A 12,587-nucleotide genomic window follows, 5' to 3' on the forward strand; every position below is an offset into this window, starting at 1 on the left:
ACTAGGGGGTGGGAGAAATGGGGAGATGTCGGTCAAAGGGTACAAACTTCCATTTATAAGAATGTGTTCTGGGGCTTCCCTGGTGGCGCAGTGGTTGAGAATCTGCCTGCCAATGCAGGGGACACAGGTTCGAGTCCTGGTCTGGGAAGATCCCACATGCCGCGGAGCAACTAGGCCCGTGAGCCACAATTACTGAGCCTGCACGTCTGGAGCCTGTGCTCCGCAACAAGAGAGGCCACAATAGTGAGAGGCCCGCGCACTGCAATGAAGAGTGGCCCCCACTTGCCACAACTAGAGAAAGCCCTCGCACAGAAACGAAGATCCAACACAACCATAAATAATAAATTAAAAAAAAAAAAAAAAAAAGAATGTATTCTGGGGAATCTAATGTACAATGTGTGGACCGTTTAACAATACTGTATTGTTAGACTTGAAAGTTGCTAATAGAGTAAATCTTAACTGTTCTCACCACAAAAAAACAAAAACAAAAACAAAAAACAACCCACGCCCCCTGCAGTGGAAGCACAGAATCCTAACCACTGGACCGCCAGGGAAGTCCCGCAATGTTAACATTTTTGATGAAGATCTATCAAGCCTGTCTCTCCTCAGGAAAACATAAGCCCCCATCCCACCAGCTGCCACTGCCCTCATCCTACCCCTGTTTCAGCCACAAGGGCTTCCTTTCTGATCCCTGACTGTGTCAAACTCTTTCCCTCCCTCAGGGAGTCTGCCCTTGTTCTCCCTCTAACTCAAAAGCTGGTTCTTGGAAAGTCTGGCTCCTTCTCATGCTTTAGGTCTCAGCAAAATGTCATTTAGTTTAGCCCTTTCCTGGCCCCTTATCTCAAGTAGTTCCCCCAGCCCCTATCTTCTATCACATTCCTCATTATTCTCCTCTAAGCCCTTAGCCCTACCTGGAATTCTTTGCCTGTTTGTTGTCTGTTCCCTTCACAAGAATGTAAGTTCGGGGCTTCCCTGGTGGTGCAGTGGTTGAGAATCTGCCTGCCAATGCAGGGCACACGGGTTCGAGCCCTGGTCTGGGAAGATCCCACATGCCGCGGAGCAAATGGGCCCGTGAGCCACAGCTACTGAGCCTGCGCGTCTGGAGCCTGTGCTCCGCAACAAGAGAGGCCGCGATAGTGAGAGGCCCGCGCACCGCGATGAAGAGTGGCTCCCGCTTGCCGCAACTAGAGAAAGCCCTCGCACAGAAACGAAGACCCAACACACCCAAAAATAAATAAATAAATTAATTAATTAAAAAAAAAAAAGAATGTAAGTTCATGAAGGAAAGGCCTTGCCCATCTTGTTCAATGCTATATGCCCAGAGCCTAGCACACAGTAGGTGCTTGATGGATATCTAAATATTGTACAAATGGTCTGGTAATGTGTTTTTATCCACTTAACATATTACGAAAATATTCCCAAGAATAAACTGAATCCAAAAGTAAATTCCTGAGTTTCTGTTAGATTATGCTTACTATTCTTCAGCTATTTTCTAATACAAAGCCTTATTCTAACAGGCTGCACTGATTCTGATAAAGTTCATTTAAAAATAAAAGGTCCAGGGGCTTCCCTGGTGGCGCAGTGGTTGAGAATCTGCCTGCCGATGCAGGGGACATGGGTTCGGGCCCTGGTCTGGGAAGATCCCACATGCCGCGCAGCAACTGGGCCCGTGAGCCACAACTACTGAGCCTGCGCGTCTGGAGCCTGTGCTCTGCAACAAGAGAGGCCGCGATAGTGAGAGGCCTGCGCACCGCGATGAAGAGTGGCCCCCGCTTGCCGCAAATAGAGAAAACCCTCGCACAGAAACGAAGACCCAACATAGTCATAAATAAATAAACAAATAATAACTTAAAATGAATGTCTACTTATAAAAAAAAAAAAAAGGTCCAGACAGGAAAAAACAAACACAAAAACAAACGAAAAACAAATTTCAATGAAATTCTGGGCCCAAGCATGCTAGATTCAGGGTCATCCAAGGAGAAAACATGAGCTAACTATTAAAGATAATTACTGGAAACTCCCTGGTGGTCCAGTGGTTAGGACTCCACGCTTCCACTGCAGGGTTTGATCCCTGGTTGGGGAACGAAGATCCTGCCCGCAAGCAGCCAAAAAAAAAAAAAAAAAAAAAAAAAGATAATTACTAAACTGCTGCCAGCTGTGCAACATTCTGACTTCTGCATAAAACATGATACTACAAAGGAGTAGAAATCCTAATTGCCCAAAAAAGGTCCTGTGCATATAGGGTTTAATACAAAATGATAGGACTTCCTCGGTGGCACAGTGGTTAAGAATCCGCCTGCCAATGCAGGGAACATGGGTTCAATCCCTGGTCCAGGAAGATGCCGTGGAGCAACTAAGCCCGCGTGCCACAACTACTGAGCCTGCGCTCTAGAGCCCGTGCTCTGCTACAAGAGAAGCCACCACAATGAGAAGCCCGCATACCACAATGAGGACCAAACGCAGCCAAAAATAAAATAAAATAAAATAAATTTATTTAAAAAATACATATCCTTGAAGAAAATTTCCCTAGTAGTACCCTCTCAAACTGAACACATTAATTCATAAACAAAGCAATATAAAATTCTGTCATTCTTACCTCCTCCAATTATATTAGAAACAGACAGAACCAGTGATGTCTGACCACTACTTCTCCCTTCCCTTTTCTTTCTTAAGCCAATGGTTCTCAAACTTTATTGAATATTATCATCTCTTGGAGAACTGTTATTATTACTACATCCACTGTATGCTCTAACTTACTCATTTTTTTTTTTTAATTTGGAAACCATTTATTTATTTGCTTGTTTGTTTGTTTTTGGCTGCACCACACGGCATGTGGGAGCTTAATTCCCTGACCAGGGATCGAACCCGCGCCCCCTGCTGTGGAAGCACAGAGTCTTAACCACTGGACCGCCAGGGAATTCCCCTTACTTTTATTTTCTTAATTTGTTCCATTTACAAACCCTGCTGTTAGCTCCTGATGTCTCTTACATGACGCTCTATGCTTTATGACACATTTAAACATGCAAATAAATCCTAGTTGATCCATCTTCCCCCTGCAAATCAGTAGGCCTTCTTTTAGAGGCTTGGATTATGTTTCCTATAGCATCTTAAAGTTCCTAATGTTCTGCTACCACGCACACAGAAGCCATGGAACTACTAATAGGTCCATGATGCCAAATATGGACCTTTTGGTTCCTCCTCCATACACATGCTTCACTCTCCTATGATCCTCCCCCCTGCCCCACAGTCTTCCTACAACTGGGGATGGTGTGCACTGTCCAAAGTCCTACAGTAGGTACTTCTAGCAACTGGAGGAGAACTACAAAATACACGAACCTTTCCAAACTGAGGTATGAGATATTTAAGAGGCATCAAGCTACTTTAAGGATTAAGCATATTTGATAAGACTTACATTTCTTCTTACTTTGAAGCACACAGTTGGAAGTATAACAGGGAATCAAATTTTATTTACTGAATGAATGAACTGCAACCACTACATGTGCATAATCTAATAATGCTTAAAAATGAAATATTCTTTACTCTGTCGGGGCGAACAAAGTTAATGGCAAAAAGAACTTGCTTTCTATCTTACCTAACTTCTTCATACTCCCCTCTCTCCATAACTGCAGCAACAGCACCTGCCTGGTCCTGGCACTATAGTAAGTGCTTTGGAGACCTGCTCCTTAGTCAGGGGCTCACAGGCAGCAGAGCAGGGCTGGAAATCCAGGTGTCCTCACCCCGTAAGTGAGGTCTGGAACCTCTGCAGTACAAGGCATCCTTCCTGACTTGTTTTTATGACTCTAGTCTGATGTCTTCATACTTTCCTCCATGTAGTGAAGCACCTCTGTTCTTCCCCAGGCATAAAGAGTTGACAAAGCTAAACCAGAAACTTAAAAGAAGGGAAATCCTAAATGCAAACACAGTTCAATCTCCGAGCAAATCATGCTCAGCTCTTTCTAATTCTCACCCAAACAATTTTCAACAAGTCTCTTCCAAGTACACTTTTCAGAAATGGCAGAATTGCTGAGGGGGAATAATGTTAGTGAGTTTATATTCCAAATAACTGTGAGTAAGTTCCCACACTTACGTAAACATTAGTGAACACTTCGACACAGAAGCAGTGACCATCAGGAACCAGCAGAGTCACTAAGAAAACTTCGTCTGACTAACCTCATTTCCATATTCAAAAGGGTTCCTTGACCAGAAGATCAAGGGAAGCCTCAGATAACACACAAGAATGAAGCTTCTCTGAAGAGGGCAGTGCACTGAAGGGTCCCTCTGAACCAAATGGAAAAAGCTGAGTCCAGTGGCAGCGCCTAGATGGTTCAAAATCGGCTGATCCATCTTGGCCAGTGGATTTTTCACAGCCAGTCTTTTGTTCAACACACGCCTCTTGGGGTCAAGCTAGACTGTGAGAATACAGTATCGACCAAAACAGCCAAAGACCTGTCCTCCCACTTATGTTCTAGGGCTGTTAGAGCATCTCTGTCAACCTGGGAGAAAATCTCTAGGGTTTAATCACAGGCCTATCTTTAGCCTTTTCCTGTTTAATATTTCTTATCAAAGACAAATGAATATGGGTTTATTCAATTTTGAAGGCAAGACAAAGCAGGAAAAAATAGCAAACTCATTAGAAGATATAATTGCAACCTAAAAAGCTTTCAACAGGTTAGAATAGAGCCAAAGCAAGGTGAAATCTGATGGGAAAAATTTTACTGTCTTATATCACAGTTCAAAAAACCAACTGCGTAAGAGAGGATGGGAGACCATTTTAACACCCATCTAAGGAAGACCTAAAGGCTTTAGTTGAGTATGAATTCAGTATGAAGAAAGGCGATGGTGTAAAGGAATAACTGGAGAGGCAGGAAACAAGGATTCTAGTTCCAGTGGCTGGGGGAGGGGGCAAGTTATTGAATTTAGGGAGTTGCTTCTCTCATCAGAGCCTTTAAGGGACTGGGCCAGGATACCTCTCAGATCCCATCTAGCTCCACCAGAACAAAGACAATGCTCACTTCTGTACACTGCTGTGTCCCCAGCACCTAGCACGGAAAGCATTCCCCAGGTGCTTGTAAATGAATGGCAGTGCTAACAGAAATCCTACATGCTAGTACCATAATGTGTCTCCCTCCCCCAGCACACACACTAAAACCCCTAATGCACTCTTGGGTTCAAGAAAGAGAAAGGAGTCTGGGCAAAAGGGGTCATAAACCCATAGCCACATGTATGTTCCATTTTAAAAGGATCATCGACAAGTTAGAGTTATAGTTGAGAGGAAGGTTAAGGGTTTGGTTTCTCAACTCCCATAATAAATGGATGAAGTAGTGGTTGAAGGAACTGAGGAATGTTCTGTTCCGGGGAAAACAAAAGCTTAAAAGGGCCGTGGTAGATGCTTTCAGATATTCTGAACAATACGTCAGTGTAACTCCAGAAGGCAAATGGAAGCCCAAAGATAAAAATCAGTGGGGGACTTCCCTGGTGGCACAGTGGTTAAGAATCCTCCTGCCAATGCAGGGGACACAGGTTTGAGCCCTGGTCCCGGAAGATCCCACATGCCGCAGAGCAACTAAGCCCGTGCGCCACAACTACTGAGCCAGCGCTCTAGAGCCCGCGAACCACGACTACTGAGCCCACACGCCACAACTACTGAAGCCCGTGCGCCTAGAGCCCGTGCTCCGCAACAAGAGAAGCCACTGCAATGAGAAGCCTGTGCACTGCAACGAAGAGTAGACCCCGCTCACCGCGACTAGAGAAAGCCTGCGTGCAGCAATGAAGACCCAAAGCAGGCAAAAAAAAATCAGTGGGAAGGTTCAGTAAAGATTACTAGAATGGGCTGCTCCTCACCAACAGAAATCTTCAAGCAGCTGGCAGGAATGTTACGAAGGTTAATTCCTCACTGAGTTTTAAGTTATTTTAGATAACTTCTAAGGTCCCTTCCAACTCCAAGATTCCATGACTTTGTTATTCATGTTTAAAATGTAGTATACAGAAAAGGGTTGGGACTCCCCTGGTGGTCCAGTGGTTAAGAATCCGCCTTCCAATGCAGGGAACGCTGGTTCGATCCCTGGTCGGGGAACTAAGACCCCACATGCCGCGGGGCAGCTAAGCCCGTGTGCTCTAGAGCCCACGCACCACACCTAGAGAGGAGCCTGAGTGTTGCAACAAAGATCCTGCAACTAAGACCCAATGCAGCCAAATAAATAAATAAATATATTTTTAAAAAACCTTTAAAAAGAAAAGGTTTCATTTTGCATAAAATTTTAAAACTGTTCCATTTTTAAGAATGAATCTGAAGTACTCAATGAGTTTAAGAAAACCCCCCATATGAAGCATAACTCTCTGTGGTTGTTACACAGTTTTAGGTAGACAGTGAGTATAAATACCTAATGCTCCATTATTTCCCCATTCTGCCCTTGCATCCCCTGCTGGTTGCAGTGATACCACCTTCAGATATTCTGAGATGTATGGGAGAATGCCCTTCATTCTAGCCTCATTAAAATGGAAACCTCCAGCCTCTTGCATGTTGAGGTAGAAGACACCTGGGTTTTTAAAAACATATTTTAAAAACACATATCATATACCGTTTGTAAACAAAGTATTTTATTGTAGGAATAACAATATATGGGAACACAGCGCTCTGCAACCATGGGCTCCACTAACTTTGGATCAAAAATATTCAAAAAAAAAATCCCAGAACGTTCCAAAATGCAAAACTTCAATTTGCCATGTGTGCTGGCAACTATTTACATATCATTTACATTGTATTTACAACTAACATAACTAAACGTTATGTTTTACATAACATTTACATTACATTAGGTATTATAAGTAACCTAGAGATGAGTTAAAGTATATGAAGGATGTGCATGGATTATATGTAAATACCATGCCATTTTGGGGACTTGAGATGGATTTTGGTATCTGAGGGAGTCCTAGAACCAATCCCCTGCAGATACTGAGGACAACTGTATTTTATAGATTTCTGGGCTTGTGGCATGAGAAAGACTGAGAAAGATGAGGAGCAGCCCAAAGTAGTAGAACCTGACAAGGAAAATTCACTCAAGATTTTCTCTTTGCTTCTGCCTTATCTGCACTTGTATCCAAAACACACAAAAAAGGTACTCTTTGTAATTTGCAATACCTTAGAATTTTAAGCAGGGTTTTTTTTTTTTTTAAGGTTAAGTGGACTCTTGGGCTTAAGTCTGTATCACTTGTACAGCAATTTACAAAGCACATTTCACAACATGGTAAAATAGGTATCACTATCTCATTTTTCAGAGACTGGTGCAGCCCAGATACAAGCAGACCTGGAACCCAAACTTATGTTCAACTCCAAATGCTGTGCTCCTTCTCCAGAGCACAGTGCCTGCAGAAGAGCCCAACCTCACACCCAATCCCATAGCCTCTTGAGATCCCTGGGTAGGGAGCAAAGAGTACAACAAAAGTGGACACACTCTGCCCTGAGTGGTAGGCAGTCTGAGGGAGCCATGTGACAGAGCAGCCTGTGGGAAGAGGCAACAGGATAACCAGGTTCAGAGAAGCTAGGAAAACTGGAGCAGAGCAAAGATGACACAAGTCAGGCAGAGTAGCGCCAAGGCTGCCTTGAGAGCTGAGCTGCCTGTCTCTGTTTTGCTACAAACAGCTTTACTCATTGGAGGAAGAGGACAGTGCAAGCTGCTCTAGTTAACACTTCTTCCCATTGTTGCCCTAGGTGAGGAGTATTACAGATCTTTGTCATTCTTGTCTCTCAAGCTAAGTTACTGTTTCCCCTGTCCTTAGCTATTTGAATGTATTTCATTCATTCATTCGATATGCCGGACCTGTGTTACAGGCTAGGCTGCCTGGCCCTCAAGTTGCTGACACTATGCAGAGCATGGAGGAAGGTTCATGACTCCAAGTTTTAGACTGAACATTATGAGCAAAGCCCACCTGGAGAAGATGGAGGGACACCCCCCCACCCCCAGCTCAAATGTCTCCAAACCTGTGGCCACCATTCATGACAAGGTGCTGAGTTTGCACTCTCAGAATGTGTAGATGTCCCCCAAAAGTGCAAATTATACAAATTATATCAGTTTAGAGAATGAAACTATTTAATACTGAGATAAGAGTTGATTATAATTTTTTCTCTCAGCAAGTGGGTAACTCCGTTCTTGAAAACAAATTCTGTTACCGAAATAACAGCCAAATACAGCTCCAGATAAGAGACATGGTTGCAGCCCTCACTGTCATGCTGGTAGTAGGTGGTTGCAGACTTGTGAAATGTTTAACAGGAGCAGTACTTCCTTAATTCAAACTTAAAAGAGCCTACTTAAAGCGCACTGCTTTGGAGGTTAGCAGAAATCTGTGTTCTACGAGTGGGCAAACTTTTTAAAAATAAAAGGCCAAATGACAAATATTTTCTCTGTGGGCCACATGGTCTCTATCCCAGCTACCTGATTCTGCCTTTGTAGCGAAAATGGAGCCATAGACATTATTAAACATATAGATGTGACTGTGCTCCAATGAAACCATTTTCAAAATAGGCTGCTGGTCTGAAAGTGTTTGTCTAGCCCCATGAAATGGCAACTCAGAACAGCAACAAAACCTCCTAAGATCTCTCTTCTCTGTTTCCTCATTACCCCAGAAGGCTATGTTACTGAAAAGGGGATCCTAGTGCTCGTAACATGTTCCCTACATGAAATGGTTCCTGAAGGGTAGAAGGGCTGAGAAGTATTAAACTAGGCTGTGGATGCTATAAGGGGACAACAAAAGGCCTTGGCTTCCTGACTAACTACCTGTATCAGGGTCAGATCCACACAGAATGAGAAACAATCTACTCTAGCTCTGTTTTTTATTCCTTAATTTCTCAGTTTCAAGGGGTGCAAGTTACACCCCTGGCCAAATCTTCTATCCTGTAGCCTCTCAGGGTCCCACACTACAGACTGTTCTGTGGCTTCATCTCCTCCTCATCTAGACATGCCCCCTACAAGTTGCTTCTAACTTATACCATCGCCTTCCCTTCTCTTCTAATTCACAATGTATCAAAAGCTCCGGTTGCAAAAGCAAATCGATATTTATAATATGCAACTTTTTACTAAAACAAAATCATTGCTCATAGTCCAAAAAAAGATATCTGCCAAAGAACCTGCTGTTAAATGAACTGCAACTTTTGAATTTACCTGTTGTGCCAGGTCTTTTAAGAGCATCCTGTTTGACCCTCCAGTTTTGACCTCATTCATGAAGCTGTAGTGTGTTTACCTACTACACAGTGAGCAGGGATGAGCAATGATAGCTGTTTTCTGATGCAACAGAAAAGTGTATTTGGCCTGGACATTTTATGGTTGCAGAAGGAATAAAGGCATTTCCTAAAATGGGATTCTACCTGTATCATCCAATGGTGGACAGAACAGAGCTGGAGACTGGGCAGAGACAAGGCAAATCATTTGAAAGGGAAGGAAAAGAGAGAAAAGTAACCACTGGAGTATTTTCTTAGGGATAAAGAGAATTGAGTCTGATCTTGAGTTGAATATGACCACTAAAATAAGTTTATATAGTTAAGTTTTCCTGAGATACCATGGTATTTTAATAATGATTCAATTTAAAAACATATATATATAATATATATAATATATATATTATATAATAATTATAATTATTATAATTATAATATAATTATAATAGGTTATAATATGATATATATAACCTAAAATGGTTTAATTGAGCTTAACTCTTCCAACTCCTCAAATCCTTTAGGGAAAGAAATATACTAGAATATACAACAAAACTTGTAGCTGCGTAAATGATCCTTAAAATCTTATAAAGGAGACTATTATGGTCAATCTTAACCGATAAGGATAATTTCTCAATTAAAATAAGAGGAACTTACCTGTAGCATTTCAGATGAGACTAAAGCACTAGCTGAAGTTTTTTGTTTTCCGTATTCCATGCTTTAATTAAAAGATTTGCCGTGCACTACTGAACAGAGGAACAGAAAAAGAATATATCTCAGTCATAACAACATTGGGCATGAGATATCTAAAATTAATGTTCTATATCTAGCAAGCTGCTATAGGAGCAAACCATTATATATCAACATTCTTTTCATTTTCGGAAAAGCTGTGATCCTCTCTTCTTCCTCCTTGCTCTCAAATCACTTCATTCATCTCATGTGGAATTATACTTGGCCACTGTCTTGATAACAGGCTTTATTTTCAGGACTGGAATTACCCAACAACCATTCATTTGAATGAACTTTCTAGTCAGGAGAAAAAAAAAAAGGTCTTAAACTCTTATTTCTAAATAGTAAATAGTTCCCTTCTCTACACTGATACAGGTTCAATGTATGCTTTTATCAGGCATCAACACATTCTGAGAGCACAAAATCAGCTCCCTACCTCTGTCTAAGCCGCCTGGGGAAAGCTAAAACACAAAGCTGTTCCCAGTTGAAGACTGCAAACTCAAATCTTCCTTACCTCTGAAAACAGAAAAAAAGACATGGTTTGGTAATTTGTTCCTTGCTGATAGCTTTACCTGACAAAGCAGTCACCTCCTAAACGCTGGTACTATGTGCAAAACACATGAAGGAAAGAAAACCATCTCTGCTTTGCACATTCTCCTTCCTAGAACACTGGAAGAGAGAGAAGGAACACGGAATGCCACTCGTGCTTGCTGCTGGCATCATTCCCTATTGCTTGAAAAGTGAGGCTCCACTGCACCTTAAAGATTTCCTTTAAAATGCCTGTATGCTTGCTAAGACCCCTTTTAAAAATCATGTAGCCCTAGCCTCTTCGGGTGTCCTCCTCTCTCTGCCCAATTCGCCCATTCTCCTCCTTAGGTCCATATTCCTCCCAACCCCTCCCCAGGAGGAACAAGCCTCCCACAGTTCGGCTGCTGGGCCCTTCCCTAACTCCTCGTCAATGCTTCACTCCAGGCCTGCCTGGGGAATCCGACACCGAATCACCGTCCCCGTCCGCTCCCCCGCCGACCCGGCCAACTTGCTTCGTGCTGCTCCCCGAGGCGACGGGAAGGAGGTGGGCTGCGCGCTGGGATAGAGCAGGGCGGACAGCGTGCTCCTCGCAGCCTCGGCCTGGCCCTACCACGCACCCCGGCGCTCCTCGGTGTCGCCCGCGGCCCCACCTCCCGCGCTCACCCGGTGGGGGAGCGGATAGTTGCGGAGGCCCAAGACCCTGGGCGCGGCCGCTCGCGGCTCAACCCCGGCCGCGCCCGGGAGAGGGCCGGAGGAGTGGGCAGCGCCGCCCTGCCCGCCTCCCGGCCCAGCCGCCCGGGCCTCGGTGTCCCGGAGGAGGGCGCGTCGCGATAGGAGCAGGTCCCAGTGCCACGCCCGCCACCCAGGCCGGGGGCCTCCGAGGGCTCCGCGCCGCCCCAGCACCCACCCCTGACCACACTCACCTCCCGCGCGGCGCGTACCGTGCTCCGACGTGGGCGGATGGCCGAAGCTCCCGCCCCGCGCGCACACGCAGCCTTCCCGCAGCCGCACGCGCGGCCGGGCGCGCGCAGACCACGCGCCGGGCCCGGAGCTCCTTACTCGTCCTCTCGCTCGCACGCACGCACGCGCGGGCCCTGAGCCCCCAGGAGGGCGGCGTCGCGCGGCCCCAAGGCCTCCGCGCTGATCCGGGCGCGACCTCTGGATTCTCGGCGTCACCTTGCATTCCATGCACCGCGGTGCTAGGTAGGCATTTTACATTTGAGCCTGGCAGCGGTTAGTCGATGGGCTGACCCCGGGAAGGTTTCTGTTTAAGACTTGCTTCTCTTTGCCCGGCTTGTCCTGTTTTCAAGTTGCGTAAGTGCTCGGCCTCGAGGCAGTCCGGGAGGGATTTACCTTTTAAAATCCGCACAGAGCTATGAAGGGAAGAAGACACCTTGGGAAGTGCTTTGCTCTCGCAGAAGAAATGCGCGTTCTCCTTGTAGAATCAATAGAAAAAGAAGGTTGGGGATAGTCGGGGTTACAATGGTCTGGGGTGTGAACAGGAGTCCCGGGAGTCGCATGCTCTCGAGAAATGCCTCTCGAAACTCTCCTTTGGTCTGGAGAATTCACAGAAGGTCTGTCCCACCCCGAGTTGTCACTAACTGTTGCTTCTTGGGAGGAATGGAGACGCTTTGAGGCGCGGGAGCTGAGTGTGCTGTATGGGCTCCGGTTGTACCGGCCTCTGGGTGGAGGTTGTTGAATTAATTCAGAGATAGTATTTACTCTCCTCTCTCGGCACCCCTGACACAATGCCATCCGAAAACAGTTCCCCATTCTGGCCGCTTGTCTGTCGCACTGTGAACAGGTCGGCTGCGGCATCACGGTGTGAAAAGTCGAAAGAATAGTTAAGTGAACAACCATGTACGTTCCTCCGAGAATGAATAACTCAACATTTTGCGGTAACTGCTTTCTTTCTCTCTCGCCTAAGTAAAGACAAAGACATTCTCCTATGCAACCACATAAGAAACTAAATTACATCTAAGAAACTTAATAATTTGACATCACCTAATATCCAGCCCATATGCAAATTTCTCCAGTTAGCAAAAAAAGTCATATATAGGTTTTGTAGAAAGATAGTCCCATGGCGTCCAGTTCTTATTTAAGGGATGCAATATCTTCTCTTACC

General features: G+C 44.9%; 1 protein-coding gene across 7 annotated transcripts in view; it reads right to left on the reverse strand.

Moving 5' to 3' along the window:
- The window catches only part of B3GALNT1 (beta-1,3-N-acetylgalactosaminyltransferase 1 (Globoside blood group)), a 33,326-nt gene extending 21,232 nt beyond the window's left edge, over nt 1-12,094 (reverse strand). The window contains exons 1-4 of one of the 7 annotated variants that reach the window (XM_068546198.1): nt 11,386-11,716; nt 10,371-10,450; nt 9,863-9,951; nt 2,012-2,091 (exon numbers count right to left, since the gene is read on the reverse strand). The gene's annotated coding sequence lies outside the window, so the exon portion shown is untranslated. Of the gene's footprint in view, nt 1-2,011; nt 2,092-9,862; nt 9,952-10,370; nt 10,451-10,974; nt 11,290-11,385 lie in introns of those variants that run through there. The other 6 variants (XR_011074283.1, XM_068546199.1, XM_068546194.1 and 3 more) reach the window with 6 other exon arrangements.
- Between the last annotated feature and the right edge of the window lie 493 nt (nt 12,095-12,587).

This window comes from Eschrichtius robustus, chromosome 6 (assembly GCF_028021215.1).
Source record: "Eschrichtius robustus isolate mEscRob2 chromosome 6, mEscRob2.pri, whole genome shotgun sequence".
NCBI lineage: Eukaryota > Metazoa > Chordata > Mammalia > Artiodactyla > Eschrichtiidae > Eschrichtius > Eschrichtius robustus.